We start from the raw sequence: 17119 nt of genomic DNA, 5'->3' as shown, positions 1-17119 counted from the left end.
AAACTGTGTGCGGGACCGAGACACGAACTCGGGACCTTTGCTTTTTGCGGGCAAGTGCTCTACCAACTGAGCTATCCAAGCACGACTCACGACCCGTCCTCACAGCTTTACTTCTGCCAGTATCTCGTCTCCTACCTTCCCCCAGGCTGTGGCTAAGCCATGTCTCCGCAATATCCTTTCTTTCAGGAGTGCTAGTTCTACAGGGTTCGCAGGAGAGCTTCTGTAAAGTTTGGAACGTAGGAGACGAGATACTGGCAGAAGTAAAGCTGTGAGGGCGGGTCGTGAGTCGTGCTTGGATAGCTCAGTTGGTAGAGCACTTGCCCGCGAAAGGCAAAGGTCCCGAGTTCGAGTCTCGGTCCGGCACACAGTTTTAATCTGCCAGGAAGTTTCATATCAGCGCACACTCCGCTGCAGAGTGAAAATCTCATTCATTCCAGATATGCTCAATAATGTTCAAGTCTGGGGATCTTGGTAGCCAGTGGAACAGTTTAAACTCCGAAGACTATTCCTAGAGCCACTCTGTAGAATTCTGGACGTGTGCGGTGTCGCATTGTCCAGCTGAAAATGCCGTAGGAATGCACAGTGGACACGAATGGATGCAGGTGATCAGAAGGGTGCTTACGTATATGTCATCTATAACAGTCGTATATAAACGCATTAGGGATCCCAATCACTCCAACTGCATACGCCCCACACCATTGCAGAGCCCCCATCAGCTTGAACAGCCCCTGATGACATGCAGGTTCCATGGATTCATGAGACTGTCTCCGTACTCGTACACGTCCATCTGCTCGGTAAAATTTGAAACGAGACTCGTCCGACCAGGCAGCATGTTTCCAGTCATCAACAGCCCAATTTCGGTGTTGACGAGCCCAGACGAGGCGTAAAGCTTTGTGTCGTGCAGTCATGAAGGGTACACGAGTGGGCATTCAGTTCCGAAAGCTCATATCGACGTTGTTTCGTTGGATGGTTCGCATGCTGACACTTGTTGATGGCCCAGCGTTGAAATCTGCAGCTATCTATGGAAGGATTGCACTTCTGTCAGGTTGAACGATTCTCTTCAGTCGTCGTTGGTCCCGGCCTCAGCGATGTCGGAGATCTGATGTTTTACCGGATTCCTGATATTCACCGTACACTCGTGAAATGGTCGTACGGGAAAATCCCCACTCCATCGCTGCCTCGGAGATAACGTGTCCCATTGGAGATGCCGTGTCCCATCACTCGTGTGCCGGCTATAACACCACGCTCAAACGCACTTAAATCTTGATAACCTGCCATTGTAGCAGCAGTAACCGATCTAACAACTGCTCCAGACACTTGTTGTCTTATATAGGCGTTGCCGACAGCAGCACTGTATTCTGCCTGTTTACATGTCTCTGTATTTGAATACGCATGCCTATACCAGTTTGTGTGGCGACTCAGTGTATAAGTGTACCAAATAGATGTTTTCTGATATAGCGGTTTCTGGGGAAAGGAAATATAAGGAGCCTGCACCAGCTTAGACTACTTGGAAATGAGAAAGATCTGGTAGGAAACACGGAAGTAAAACGGAAACTGGTACGTCAAGGGACAATGGTAACCATTGTTATTGATTTAGTAGATATGTTATTAACTGTCTTATAGAGCTGGATAAGTTATTCAGCTCTCTAATATAATGTGGAAGGTTATTCCAGAGTCGTTTTCCTGCTACTGATAAGGCCTTCGAGGAAATGGCGGAGCGATGGAGTGGAACAGAACGAATATTGTTTGGATGGGATTGGTGTTTCTGCTATGTTGTTCAGACAGGAGCGTTAAGGTCGAGGAGAGACATGAGAGACAATGTACGTCGATAAGAGAGTAGAGAAGACAAAGGATATGGATATCTCTACACTTGTCTGCACGCAGCCAGGATAGCTGTAAATATGATGGTGAAATATAATCAAAGAGTCGAACATCACAGATAGAACGAACACAGGCATTCATGATCAGTTCCAAGTGCCGTGAATTTTCCTGAGAAAGGCGTTGCAGTATAAAATCGCTGTAATCGATAACTTGATGTATAAGTTTATTAAAAAACTAGAAACCCGCCTCGATTGCGGAAAAAGCACTTGTGTTAAGTGTTAACCCAGGTTTCGGCGTAGATAACTACACCTTCTTCAGAACAACAATAAAACCCACAAGTGCCTAAGAAGACCTTTGTCAATGATTAAAAGAACACCATAGCTATACATTTATAAACGTAAAAGAAAAAGAAAACACAAACAGTACATATGTACAAAGTCAAAACTTATCTTAATGGTGTACGCTCCACCTCACACCGGCCTATGTTCGATGGGCCATGACCCGCCATAAACTGCAGCTACAAACGGTCGCTCACTTAAAGCCTGACCCGCTATCTATGCACAGGCGCAAGACAAGGGAAGTTACTTGAATGCGCATGCGCATACGAATACGAGAAAGTTTATACATGGGTCGTGGCACACTAGGTGCAATCGAGGGTTTTTTTAGTTTTTTAATATGTTAACCAACGATTGCTGATGCGCTGCGATGTTGAAGGTTCTTGATGTATAAGTGTTTGTACAAGTTGCTTTTTCAGGTCAAGAGGGAAGAGTTTTTTATATTTTTGTAGGACATGGAGAGATGCTGAAGCCTTTTTGCACATTGCAGTTACGTGCTCTGCCCAATGTACACTTTCATCTATTATTACTCCTAGTTTCTGTGCTGAGGGAGAGAAGTTGATATTTGTCCGACTTATGATTAAAGACGATGGGGATTCCGGATATTTCGGGCTAATGAGCCTAGAATGACCAACCAGTACCGCTGGGATTTTGGCTGGACTGAGCCCATTTTGATAGTGTACGCAGGTCGATAATGCAATTCTCAATAGCTGTCTTCAGGTTTATTGGTTTTGCACTTAGGTACATTGGACGTTATAATCGTACACGTATATTTGCATCAGGACAAAACTGATGACACATCACTGACACTCAATGAAAAGGGTATAGGATCTAATCTCGAACGCTGGGTGACATCTGATACTACCTGTCTCTATTGCAACTTTATGGTGCCGGATATGATGCATTCCTAGCGAGACGCCAGGAATAAGTGAAAGCATTGCACTGCACTTTCCCAAAAATTTAGGTTGCTGAAATTGGAAAGTAAAATGTCGACGTCGACGGTGTCAAAAGCTTAGCTGAAGTCTCTTGTGTATCCATGGCAAAGTTCAAGTCATCTGTTACTTTTATTAAAGCATATGTTATGCTGAGATGTCTACGGAAATTAATGCGCAAGCAGATACAAAGTGGGAGAAAAAAATTGTTGCTACAACTTCTTGCACCTCTGGAGGTGTCTTACTGTGCCATCGTAACTTCAAGACATCAGAAGGAATGAAAAGTAATATCGTGGCTAAGGCTTCACATGAAACTCGATGGTGTGTTTATTTAATTTCAAACAGTGGTTGGTAGTGCTAGATCACTGTACACAACGCAAACATCGTCGCAGTGGGAACACCAACTTTGGTATAAGATAGGCTATATTTGCTACTTGTGGGTCACCTAATCATGGAAAAGTTGTAGGACAGTGTGAGGTAACGGGCGAGTTGTGGCGCCCTGAAAATATTAAGTTGGGAGTTGGCGTGGTCGCACGGGCCGCTCGATGGGCAAGGGGCTCGTCGGCGGCTGCGTGGTGCCGGAGATTGGCCGGAGCAAGAAGGGTAGCCCCGACCGCGTCGCTGGGATTTTCATGTTGACGTGGTGTCGAGGACTGTGCTTTGAGTTGTGTATGCCGGGAGTGCCAAAGATGGCGGACTTTGTGAAACCATAATAGCCGACATTTCGCAGCTCATGTAGAAATTAATAATAGCCAGAGGAATCTCGATACCTTAAAAAGAAACATGTACATTACCATTATTTGCACGACGATTCTGATGGTGTAATCAGATGTTAAATATCTTTATTATTTTAAAGTTTAGTATTTGACTGTAAATTATACACCCAGCAACGAATTTCCAAAATCTAAACGGTTCATCCGATTTTGTCGATCGACATGTCTTTAGAAAGCTATTAGTGTAAACCTAAATTGGTATAAATTACAGGCATGTAACTTGAATAGTACATGAGTTACTGGAGGTCAAAGTGGCCGATTACTATTGATTGTGTCACTCCACAGTTACACGAAAAAACGGTAGCAGCATGCTTATAAATATATTTATTCTTCTATGTCTTTGTTTATATCCGATACATACTATTCATGAAGAAATTGGTCAAATATTTACTGTGTTTTAGAAAGCACAGAGACATTAGGCTACTGGCCTACTTTTGGTCTATTCCTTTGATATATGTTTATTTGACTTGTTTATGTCTTTAATAATGTGTCTTAGAGCGTGTTTATGGTCCAGCCATAGGAATATTTATTTAATTTCAATTTATTTAAATGCAAATCCAGTATTTGGAATGTGTTTCAGTACATTTGTGAGTGTGCGTTGGCTTGGAGAAATGGCGGGAGCGCTCTAGCCAGTCACAGCACTCGTTAATGGGGACACTGTATGGAAGTGGGGGAGGAGCATCGGGTGGCACAGGACACGGGGGAGAGCTGCACGGGGAGCAGCGACGGACGGTCGCTGGAAATACTTGGAGTGTGGATCAGTTTGCGCGTGGTCGAGGGAGATAGAAATATTTCGTAGTGCCGACTTGTGCACTTGTGAGATTCCCGTGGCTTCTGCAGTGAGGACGTAGTGTGCGTTTAGAAGTGAATATCTCGCGAGCTATGTTGTTGTTCATAACTAATTACGTGAAGTAGGAATCTATTGTTTCCCTGTTTTTCAAATTATATTTTATTTAATTGTTGGACCATTGACACCAATAAGTGTTTTGCAATAATGAACGGCATTCTTAAAGGTACTTGTGCTATCGCACTCATCATTTAAAGTCGATAAAATAGTACCTTCAGATTTTATTTAATTTCAATCTTTCATTTGTAAATTTCTATGTTAGATTCAAAATTCACGACGGCCAAGTGATAGGAACCTTCGACCATGCGATTCATGTGTATATTCATATCGTATACTGTACACTCAGCAGTATCTGGCTTGTAATGCGGCAACTACGTATCCCAGCCCCTAGACAACGAAACCAGCCAAAACTTTTAACATTTCAACTCTGGAGGGTACGTAGTTGATGGCCACGTCACTAATTATTTTTGAAAGCCCGCAACAGTTAATGGATCTTGAAATCCAAATAAAGTCCTAGTATAATAGATTTTTATTTGTTCTCTGTGATGCACACAATTCACATAAAATTGACAGAGAGGAAAGTTCTCTAAAATCTCATTAGAAATTACACAAAACGACGCTGTGTGGGATACAAAATTATATGGAAGACTTTATGGAGATTTCCTCATCTGAGCAGCTCACGAATTCAGAGTTAACGAGACAAAAGATACAAAAAATTTATGATCAAACAGGCTACTCAAGTTGCGTGGCAGAACAAGTGAGTTGCGAACTGCTCAGAAAATGGATCGCGCTGCCGCAATTGTGACATATTTCCTCAAAAAAAAAAAAAAAAAAAAAATGGTTCAAATGGCTCTGAGCACTATGGGACTTAACTTCTGAGGTCATCAGTCCCCTAGAACGTAGAACTACTTAAACCTAACTAACCTAAGGACATCACACACATCCATGCCCGAGGCAAGATTCGAACCTGCGACCGTAGCGGTCGCGCGGTTCCAGACTGTAGCGCCTAGAACCGCTCGGCCATTCTGGGCGGCCTCATATTTCCTCAACACCAGCAAGGATGCACCAAATAGAACGGTAGATGGCTGCTGTAAGATGAATAGACCAGAAACTTCCTTCTTCGTCCTCCTCTCCTAACATTCAAAACAACTCCACATCGAGGGAACGAGTCAGTGCTGTTACCAATGTTAGAACCAAAATATCGCTTAGTTCACCAAAAAGAATGGGAATGCAGCAGAACCTTCCCATTTCTTGGCAGACATGTTAAGAAACCAGGGGTGGTACTGTACTGGAGCAGTGTCCCATCGATTTGTTAATCTCTTCATGCTAGCCTTGGTGGCGAGGGTAACTCATTCGATTGCATACAACAAAAATTTGGAGCAAAACCGACTGATTTTCTCACGCTACTTGGGCGCTGTCACGGCATCCCGTCCTTTGGTGTCTGCACAGAAAAGTCAAAACTGTCATGCTCAATTACTTTCTGCGGATATCAATGGTGGCACAGCAGTCCCTGCCCTCTGCAAGGACAGGCATCAGTTCAAGCCAACAGAAGCAGGGTGCAGGCTGAGTGAGTTCCCGCTTCTCCAAAACTGCTCAACTCCCTAGGGATGCTTTTCCTTACGAATGAAACTCACTGAACGCCTTCTGCTGACGAACAGTAACTAGAGACCACACTGGGAGTGCAACTTCAGAGGGAGAAAAATGTAAACTTTTTCTCTCAAGAAAACATGCACAGTACTCTCAATAGAATAACAGTGAAACAGTGGTAAAAAATGAAACAACATCGCATAGTGATGTGTGAGAGTCATGTCGCAGCTGTTTTTTTTTATGTGTATCCTAATCATCATCATTTCATCCCCATCGACGCGCAGGTCGCCGAAGTGGCGTCAAATCGAAAGACCTGCACCAGGCGAACGGTCTACCCGACGGGAGGCCCTAGCCACACGACGTTTCATTTTTTCACTTTCTGCTGCCCTTTAATTTATGTTTACATACGTTCGCTGATACAAAGGCAACGCAACACGATTTTTGAGAAGTTTGTGTTTCGTGTGCCCTGCTTACGTTCTTCATAGCAGTTTCATAGTCTTCTGCGCCAGAGACGATTTTGTGTCACAGAAGTTTTAATTTCACGATGCAAGGTAAATTAAGTTGCGTGATAAAGTGACTACTTTTTTAAGTAGATGGGTAACTGAAAAAATTTCGTCCTTTTGAATAAAGTTTCACAATATGAAGAGTCTTCCAGAAAATATTTTCTATTTACTTTTTAATTTTTAGCAAAATATCTTCCATGTCATGTTTTCTGTCACGTCTAATTGTGTACTGGATTGAAACTCTGTGGGGCGGCAGTCACAGAGAGCTTCTCTGCCCGCTAAATAAATGTTAGTTTCTCTAAGGTGGCCTTCAGTCTAACGACTGGTTTGTTGCAGCTCTCCATGGTACTCCATTCTGCGCAAACCCTTCATCTCCGGTTAACTACTGCAACATACTCTCATCTGAAACTACTTACTGTTTTCACCCCTTGGTCTCCCTATACAGATTTAACACCCTACTCTTTCTTCCACTATTGAACTGATGATTCCTTGGTGTCTTATAAATGGTCCTATCAATCAATCCGTTGTTTTACTGAAGTTGTGGCACTAATTTCTTTTCTCCCCGATACCGTATAGTACCTAATCATTAGTTACGCTATCAACCCACCTAATCTTCTGTATTCTTCTATAGCATTACATTTAGAAAGCATTCACTCTTTTATTGACAGAAACGCTTACCGCTGAAATTTCACATCCATACGAGGCTACGATTCGCACAAATACCTTTAGGAAAGATGCGCGGGGTAGCCGTCGGAGGTTCGAGTCCTCACTCGAGCATGGGTGTGTGTGTTGTTCTTCGCATAATTTAGTTCAAGTTAGAGTAGGTAGGATGTAAGCCTAGGGACCGATGACCTCAGCAGTTTGGTCCCATAGGAACTTACCATCACCACCTTCAGAAATGACTTTCTAACGCTTAAATTTTCATCCGCTGTTAAGACATTTCTCTTCTCGAGAAACGCATTTCTTTCCCTTACAAGTCCACATTTTATGTCCTCTTTCCTTCGGCTATCATCAGTTATTGTACTGCTCAAATAACAAAACTCATCTACTACTTTTAGTATCCAATGGCCTACGCTAATTCCCTCAACATCGCGTGATTTCGACTATATTCCATTGCCCTTGTTTCGCTAATGTTGATATTTTTCTCATATCCTCCTTTTAAAAGACGGCTGTTACTAGCTGAATAAATATTCTCACAGGGTGGTCTATTATGGGAGGAATACGTAAACGTGGCTTGATTCTACTAATGATTCAGCCCAAGGGTCGCCAGATGTCTCAGCAGCAATGATTAATACAAAAATAAAGGAATATATCCTATGCCTTATAAGCTGATTGGCAGGTATCTGTTATTTAATAGAAGATTTGCACCATAGAACTGTCATAAGTAACAACTTCTCTCACGTATAACTATGGCTGACGGCCTTGATTAATCTATATTCAAGGGACATGGTGTTAACTAACTACTAAAACGATATCGATGAAATTAGATTACTTCACATTTATTTCACAAAGGTATACAAGCATGGGAAAAACTAAACATGACGAACGTTTTCGTTCAAAATAAAAAGAAACACGTGAGTATTAAACTGTCTCAGTTACAAGTAATACACGTGTGATGGGACCGAAAAGTACTGGAAAACGTTACTTCCAGAGATAGTGACGGAATCGACTTTAAATGATGTAGCAGAAATAACTGCTTTACCCATGGTATTAATTAGAGGGTAGTCGTGCACCGGAATGAATACGTGAGCTGGGCAAGTTAGCTAAAAAGTCATGGTAACTCAAGATCCACTGTAATAAATACTGAATCCCGAATCACGAAGGAATTGAAATGATAAAATTAAGAAGCATTACTACGGCTGTAAAACAACACTAAGTTGATTGCAAGGTTCCTAAACCTCACACGATGCTCACCTCAGTAAATCCTAACACCACAGTGACAGCACTTACCATTCTGCTGTATTCTCGGATCTCGAACAAGCGCAGACTACTCTCCATCGAACTCGGACCATGAAAGCTGCTATTTTTCACCATCCTTGGACCAGAGATCTCTCTCCACGAACCCTGGAACTCAATGTCCTCTATTCCTTTTGTTTACTCTGCCGTCTCTCCAAAAATAATTCCGCTAAAAACCGCATCAGCCAACCAGGGCCCGTGATAACTTGTTGACCTATCATAAGAGAGAAAATTTACCAGACTCCTCTCCTCTCGTCTTATGAGCCTCAGAAAGATCCACCTACATATTAGGGGCCAAGGAGAGCTCTTGTCTCAGCATTACCCTGTGAGAAATGAGCAAATGCTCACATCTTCCCCTACCATTCAAACTATTTTTGAAAGCAACTTAGCTAAACAAAAAAGTTCTCACGGTTCTTGTAAACACATCTGGCATCGGTAAGTTTGGCGGGAGTGTAACTTTCTAGTCAATCAACTGACTGTCAACTCTCGGCTGGCACTGGCCATTGTTATTTAACACCAAACTTACTGAAAAACTCGTTTGTTACAGATATACATCTGATATGATTAGACATATGCACAATTAACACACCGAAGCAGAAACACTGACTTTGAAAGCAAAATACACATACGTCCACACGATGCCTAAATCGTACTGCTGTATGTCCATCGCTCACATTTCACTGTTCCCTTATGCTAGGCCATGGGAGTGTGTTACTGGGGCAATTGGTGGGCAAATCGTTCAGTAGGCTACTTGTAGAAGCATTTGGCAGGGTTTTGAGGCTGCGCCTCGGCATGCATGGATCGTTGACCTTTGATGACAGCGATCAACTTGGCCTCTCACGTGGTACGTCATCTATACAGTTCAGTTCAATTCAGTGCAGTTTATTGCCACGTATTTTAGACCTGTTATTTGGAAACTCTAAACAGGTCGTACATATTAAATAATCGTGATGACATACAATGTTTTACATTGTGTCTATAATAATTAGTCATATTAGCAACAACCATTGGTAATATTAATGTAGAAATAAAACAGAAGACTGAAAATAAGAATTAATTAAAAACAAGATAAAATAAAATGAATTCACTCAAGTTGCAAGTGAATAACTTCCAGCTTATGTTACTAGATATGTTATAGGCCGCCTTGGAAAAACATGAGGTTTTCTGACTACAACGATACCTGCTTCTAGACTTGTTGTTGCTACACTGTTCTACATTGTCCACAATGGCAAATGCATCTCTCAGCAATCCTTGAGTCTAAACGTACCCCATAGTATACTTTTTCTTTTTCAGTATTTCAGAGCCCAGATGGCCCTGCCCATAACCCAGCGAGTGATATCAGTGTGTCGGAATGGAGCACATCTCGACAGGCACATGTCATATGTCAGCCACCGTGTTTTCTGCGCAGTAATACCAGGAAGCTGTCTTGTCCTTGTCATCAGGTTACTCTTATCCACTAAGGGCAGAATGGACAATTCATAACCTTCATCCTCGTATCAGAAATCAGATACTGCATCTACCATCTACCATTTGAGTCTTGCATAGAGATCGCAGATAGTCTGTCATATTTGTTTTTATAGGGATGCCGAAATGAGGTTATTACATCACCGTGAGTCACGCGTACACAACTTGATGATGTGCTGTACTGGCTAATATGTTGCCGCAAATCTCGATGAGGGCCTTTCATATGTGCCATGAATCAGTCATTCTCATTTGCACATGGGTTTCGGTATTGTCCTGTTACTTTTACATCATCAGGCGCCGCTCTTATGTCAATGGCTCAGCTACTGGTGAAGGTTATCGGATCCAGTTTGAAAGGAGCAACAAACAACGCCTTCGTCTCGAGCGGAAGTTGTATGCCTGCAGAAGAGAGGTTTGTGCCCTGGCTTATTTAATCGCTGGCGCAATGGGACGACCCTCTGGGGTCGGCCGCGCAGGGAGAGAAAGACATTCTCGACTTACCCAACTGCTTTGTTCACTTCACCTGGTTATTCTTAACACAAAACAAAATTACAACCCTAATAACAAATACATAAACATATAAAAATACGAACTTCCTTATCACTGGTTTCCCCCTGCTAATTTTATAAAACAGTTGCAGTATCTAGTAATAATTATTAATTAACTTGACAAAGAAAGCCATAGGAACATTATAAATACTTAAATATTTGTGCATTAAGTGCGAATGCATTCAATGTCCGTCATTTATTGCAGTCTTATGTTACAAGTAAAATTAGCACACATCCACCACTTAAATTCGGTTCATAGCTCACACGTTCCCACAGTTGCGCTTCTGCCTGCTATCCCATGACCATCTAATACACTACAGCATGCAACGCTCCTTCTTATCCTGAAAGAATTGCCATACCATTTCCCCAGTTACGTACTTCACCTTCAGATTATGCGGTTACATTTAATTAACTACACTGTGGGGTGCCCAGACACTACGTTTCCACACTGAACTCATCAGTGGCTAAACAAAAGCATCCTGTACTTTTACTGTAAAGAACTCATATATATGTACAAAAAAACACAAAACATGGATCTCTCCAAAATATTATCGTAAGGAAAATAAAATCATCTACACGCAAACTGTTCTTTTCCTCAGGAATTTTACCCTCACTTCATTCACCTGTATTTCCACTGTCATTTGCCGTTATTTCCTGCTTTGAGGATGTTTCTTTCATTTTATGTCCCATCTACTATTATTAGTTTCCTCTCATTTTGCCATTTCGTTCCCTCATGTAACCTGTATCTTATAACTCACATTAGCACATACACATGATCTACTAACCAAAGAAACTGTCTGATCCGATCCTGATTAATACACCAACATTTCTCACATAAGAAAAAATATCTCATCCAAATCTACATCTACATGATTACTCTCCAATTCTCAATTAAGTGTCTGGCAAAGGATTCATCGACTCTTCTTCAAGTTGTTTCTCTGCCGTTCCACTCTCGAACAGCGCGCGGGAGAAACAAACACTTCGATCTTTCTGTGGCAGCTCTCCTTTCTATGTGAATGGACGCCAACAAAACATTTTCACACTCAGAGGAAAAAGTTGGTGATTGCAATTTCATGGGAAGAACCTGCCGCAATGAAAAACTCCATGTTTTAATGATTTCCACCCCAAATCTCGCATCATACTCCTGTTTCGCGACAATACAAAACGAACTGCCCTTCTTTGAGCTTTTTCAATGTCCTCCGCTGATTCTATGTGATGTGGATCCCACACCGCACAGTAGTACTCCAGAAGAGAGCATAAAACCTATTGTAAGTAATCTCTTTAGTATACCTGTTGCATTTTCTTAGTGTTCTGCCAATAAATCGTAGTCTTTGGTTTGCTTCACCCACAAAATTATCTGCGTGACCGTCCCAACTCAAGTTATTCGTTAGTGCAATCCCCTCTAAGTATTTAGTTGAATTTACAGCCTTTAGATGTGTATGATTTATCGTTTAACCGAAATTTAGCAGATTCCTTTTGGTAGTCATGTGGATGACCTCACACTTTTCATTATTTAAAGTCAATTGCCACTTTTCGTAACATACAGATATCTTGTCTAATCGTTATCAATTTGTTTTGATCACCTGATGATTTTATAAGACGGTAAATTACAGTATCATCTGCAAACAATCTAAGAGCGCTACTCAGATTGTGTCCCAAACCGTTTATGTAGATCAGGAACAGCTGAGGATTTATAGCACTTTGTTGGGGAACACCATATATTACTTCTGTTTTACTTCGAACAGTGACATTTCTGATAGGAAATCACGATTCCAAGTCGCTCAACTGAAACGATATTCCATAGACACTCAATTTGATTAGAAGTCGCTTGCGAGGCACGGTGTCAAAAGCCTACTCGAAATCTAAAATCATGGAATCAGTTTGACATCCCCTGTCAATAACACTCATTACTTCGTGAGAATAAAGAGCAAAATGTTTGTTTCACAAGAAAGATATTTTCTGAATATGTGATGTCTGTCAATAAATCATTTTCTTCGACAAACTGATGAAGTTCTAGCACAGTTTATGTTCCAAAATCCTACTGCAAATCGACATTAGCAATATGGGTCTATAATTCAGCGGACTACTCCTATCTCCTTTCTTGGGCATTAGCGTGTCTTGTGCAACTTTCCAGTCTTTAGGTACGGATCTTTCAACGAGCGATCGGTTGTATATGATTGCTAAATATGGAGCTATTGTATCAGCTTACTCTGAGAGGAACCAAATTGGCACCGTATACAACCCGGGCTGGAGGCCTGGCCTCTATAAGTTTTTTAAGCTGCTTTGCTACTTCTAAGCCACTCATGTTGACAGATATTTTCGTTCGAATTCTGGAATATTTACTTCTTCTTCTTTGGTGGAAGAATTTCGGAAAACCCTATTTAGAAACTTTGCTTCATTGGCACTGTCATCACTAACATCACCATGTGAAGGTACTGATTGTATCTTTCCACTGGTCTACTTTACATACAACAAGAATCTCTTTGGATTTTCTACCCTATATATACATCATGCTTCGTTAACTAATCTAATTTACATATACCCTCCACGTAAGTATTTACATCCGCTGCCCAAAAAAATCCCCTCCCCCCCATATGGCTCACTCTTTCTTTACTATTTTGCTCCCACAGTAGATTACTCTTATGGACAATAGCTGTACTCACACACACACACACACACACACACACACACACACACATACACACACACATTGTCTGACGTGGTGGATACCCGAATTTCTATTTTAATCTTTACTTCTATCGCTGACAACAATTCAAACACATTACCTAAAATCATCTACATTTCCTACCACCACATAAGCATAATTCATCCATTGCACTATTGAGAGTACCCGAACAACGTACTATAATTATTCATAAAACTCGTCTTCAAAAATGGTTCGAATTACCTTCTACTCACCTTACTTTCAAAACCTTATTCTGTTTCCCTATCAAAGAACCTATCTGTGAGAGGACGGTAACTACAACCCATACCTGCAGTTCAGTAATCCGTCATATTTCCGTCTGCATCGTGATTAGATCACTTATTTGATAGTGGCATACTTTACATCTCATATCACGTCCTTTAATAAACACATTACAAAGTGCCTTCTATCTGAAAGTGAAATCCCATTAATATCCCTTCATTTGAAGGTGTAAAAAAGTCAACATCTCATCAAAAGTCTACGCAGATTAGTAGGTTTCTTTGGCTTTTCGAAGCTACACTTTCCTTCCTCATTCCCTTAAGCAACTGTCGTGCTTCCTGTGCCAGAGCCCGATTCATAAAATCTTCAATAACCACTACGTTCCCCTTATATCAGGCAGGCAAAACTAATCTTTCATCACAAACTTCACCTACTTAGGCATAATCCTCTCGTTTCAGGCACTCACAATAAATTCTTCAGTAATGTTCATGATCATTTTATTTCAAGAGGGAAAGCTGTTCATACGTCATCACTTACAAAGGCACAGTCATCTCATTTCAGGTATCAGCGTTCATCACGTCTAAATCACAATAAAATCTAGAACAAGTATAGGCTCTGTGTAGCTCTTCTTCATTACTGCCCCATTATATTCACTAATTTTGATTCCAAAAATCGTCTCACAAAACAATGCATGAAGAAAAATCAACAGACTCAAATAATTCAATCACTAGAACATCATCATGGCCACCAAAAATCGCAATGTCATCCTCACTCAGAGGGAATCAATAAAACCACCAAAAATCTCAATATCATTCGCACTAAGAGGGAATGAATAAGACTACAAAATTCACATCTAACAAGCACCTCATCAATAATTACTCATCACCACTGTAGTCCGCATTGAACTACTCATGACACATAAGGAAAAAGAAAACTTCACTGAAACAGACACCCTCATCAGATCTTATTAACCAATTCTTCCCCGAGATAAAATTTCAGAAAGCAACTCAACGTGAATCTGGATATTAATTTATCCCTGAAATCTCTCAACCTTTAAAACATTCTAATCACTCACATTCAGACACAGTTACTTACAGGATGGCTAACTTCATACGACTTTCACATCAAGTATACTGATAGCAAAAGATACACACTCAAATACGTAGAACAGAATAACAACAGGAAAGAGCACTATAAACAAAATACGCAATATATGCTATTTCTGCTAGGTTACTTCTTTCTGGCCAAGCACGTGACATATACAGAAATATATGCCCCCCGAGGGTCTTTACCATGGATGATTAATCTCATAACACTTTCACGTCAAGCATATGAACAGCTAAAGGTTCACATTCTATCTACAGAGGACAGAATGAAAATACGATACAGCACAAAAAAACAAAAATGAAATATGCACCATTTCAGCTATCGATCCTAGGTTTGCCACAGCCATGATATATAAGCCATATATCCCCATGAGTGTTTTATTCATATCACAACATATTTGAAAAAGGCAGCCTCACTCAACGTTTGAGCACTTAACATCAAAATCATCTCATACAGTGGATCATTGTAGCCAAAAACAAGCAACAAATATAGCGGTTTTCGGGTTAAATACAAAAAATAGAACTACAATCTCACCCAGAGCAGAAAAATCTTAAACGCACCTAGCAACAAATTCATTTAACTCTTTTCTCTGTCACACCGTGTCACCATTTCATACACACAGCTTATCCGAACAGAAATACTAAGAAAAAAATCAACCTCTGTATCTATTCCTCTTACAAATACATATATTTAAGCTTACACAAATATCACAATCTGGAGAATTACTTAACTAATTGACAAAAAAGAATCGCCCAAAAGTTATCTATACAACCAATACAATAATGCTTCCAAAACCTATAGAGAAATGTCACTCAATGGAGATCGAAAATGATCAAAAATTACGCCATGAGGATGTCACACAACATACCTACACTATAGGCAGTCGCATGAAATACCACAAATTAAAGAAAACATAAAAGGTAAAAAACTATTTGTGTTCACCATGGCTTTGTTACTCACCTTTGTTTCCCTGTGGTTCGCCATCCTCATCCCCTCTTGTCTCCATCCTGCTATTAACCACGACATCCACACGGATCCCACCCATTGGTACATGGCGCTAGTACTATTCTATCCATGAGTTTTCGCCAGTCTTGGCTCAGTGATTCAGGCTCTTCTTCGCGAATCAAGTTGCAGATTCGGATATCATGTTCTGTGTATTATGAATCATCGCTTTCCACGTCTTGCCATTCTTTGTCATCGTCATTCTCATCATCTTCAATATGCATTTCTCTAGGTTCTCCACAGTTTACTGTGGAGACACCCCGTTCACCCACAGACCCAACTTTCTTATCAAATAAATTTCCTGAGGGTCTGTCGTCTTCATCGTCATTTAAATACTCGTAATCTTCCATATGCATTCCTCTCGGTTTTCTGTCATTGATTGTGGAAATGCCCTGTTCATTTCCTAATGGTCAACTTCTGAGACCTGGCTACATCATCCAGCATGCGCATTACTCCTGGGGTCTGCCGACCTAACTTCGATCATTTGTAGAACTACAAATCTGTTATCAATGCCTGTCTCCCTTCAATACCGATCTTCGTTCTCATAAACGTTCCAGTTTCGTCTCTCCAGGCTCTCTCCGCTACAATTATTCGCTAGTTTGTGGCGCTAGTATCTTAACAGGTGTGGCAGGAAGTCACGTAAGAGGTATTGTAGGGCGGCTGGTTAATAGGTACCTACTCGTACAAAGCTTCGCCACCTTACAAGAACCTAAAAATTATCTTTGCGGTCAGTCAGAAAGCGATGGAGAGCATATAACCATGATTTCCAGTCTGCAAGTCCACAGCATTCTTGTGCTCACTGAAAGAAAATGTTCCTACATGGTATTCACTCAGCGAGGTCAGGAACTATGACTATAAATAAAAATTTTGAGTTCTGAGTGATAGATATCTTCAGTAATAGTTCACATGCACAAACATAATGGTATTCCTGATACTAATAATAATGTCCTTATCGGAAACAGCACTGTTAGCAGTTCAGAGGCGACCTCTCTGATAAGTTCCAAATGATCTATCACCCTGACTTCTAATCATCAAAGTTAATTGCTCGCCTTAAAAACGGAAGATAATATCGCCACTTGCCACGCGGTTTTGTCAACATTGTGGGCGACGCACAAACAGTTACTTCTGCAAAATTTAAGCGATACAGGGTGGTGTACAGTCCTCGAGAGTTCACTTCCTAGTTTTACCGAAAACGCTTTAGGTAGGCGCAAAGCTCTGACGTCATCCGAGGCATGTCTTATGCCGGTGTTTGACTGACGTGGACAGATCAATAACTCAGTGTGAAGTGTCTCCTGTTACAGCCTCACTGGCCTTATTTGCATAT

At 41.1% G+C, this 17119-nt stretch overlaps 1 non-coding gene across 1 annotated transcript; it reads left to right on the top strand.

The window, feature by feature from the left end:
- Positions 1-289: 289 nt before the first annotated feature.
- Positions 290-364, top strand: Trnas-cga. The gene has a single exon. It is a non-coding gene; the product is annotated as a tRNA-Ser (tRNA).
- Positions 365-17119: the final 16755 nt, after the last annotated feature.

Source organism: Schistocerca americana, chromosome X, assembly GCF_021461395.2.
Source record: "Schistocerca americana isolate TAMUIC-IGC-003095 chromosome X, iqSchAmer2.1, whole genome shotgun sequence".
Lineage (NCBI taxonomy): Eukaryota > Metazoa > Arthropoda > Insecta > Orthoptera > Acrididae > Schistocerca > Schistocerca americana.
The sequence above is the reverse complement of the archived record's forward strand: the minus strand, read 5'-3'. Positions and strand labels throughout refer to the sequence as shown.